Raw genomic sequence first — 338 nt, 5'->3', positions numbered from 1 at the left:
ACATGCCCGGCGACAAGCAAATGCGGCGGTGCAACGGCGAGCAGATCTAGAGGCGTCGAATTCAGTTCAGCCTCGCGTCTCTCGCCCCGCGTCCACGTGACCAGCTGACCCCCAGCACGGAGCCGTGCCTGGCGCGACCGACCCGACCCGATCGCCGCCGCCGCCGGCGACGCGCCATGCGCCATAGGGATCAGCACAGGTCAATGGCATTAACAATCCTGTCCAGGATCTCAAAGAGAAAAGAACAACCCTGTCCACGCTCCACCACGCTTACGTACGTGCACGGTGCACTTGCGTTGCGTCCACGCGTCTACTTTAATCTCTCTCTCTCTCTCTCT

Source organism: Triticum dicoccoides, chromosome 1A (assembly GCF_002162155.2).
Source record: "Triticum dicoccoides isolate Atlit2015 ecotype Zavitan chromosome 1A, WEW_v2.0, whole genome shotgun sequence".
Taxonomy (NCBI): Eukaryota; Viridiplantae; Streptophyta; class Magnoliopsida; order Poales; family Poaceae; genus Triticum; species Triticum dicoccoides.
Note: the sequence above shows the minus strand (reverse complement) of the source record.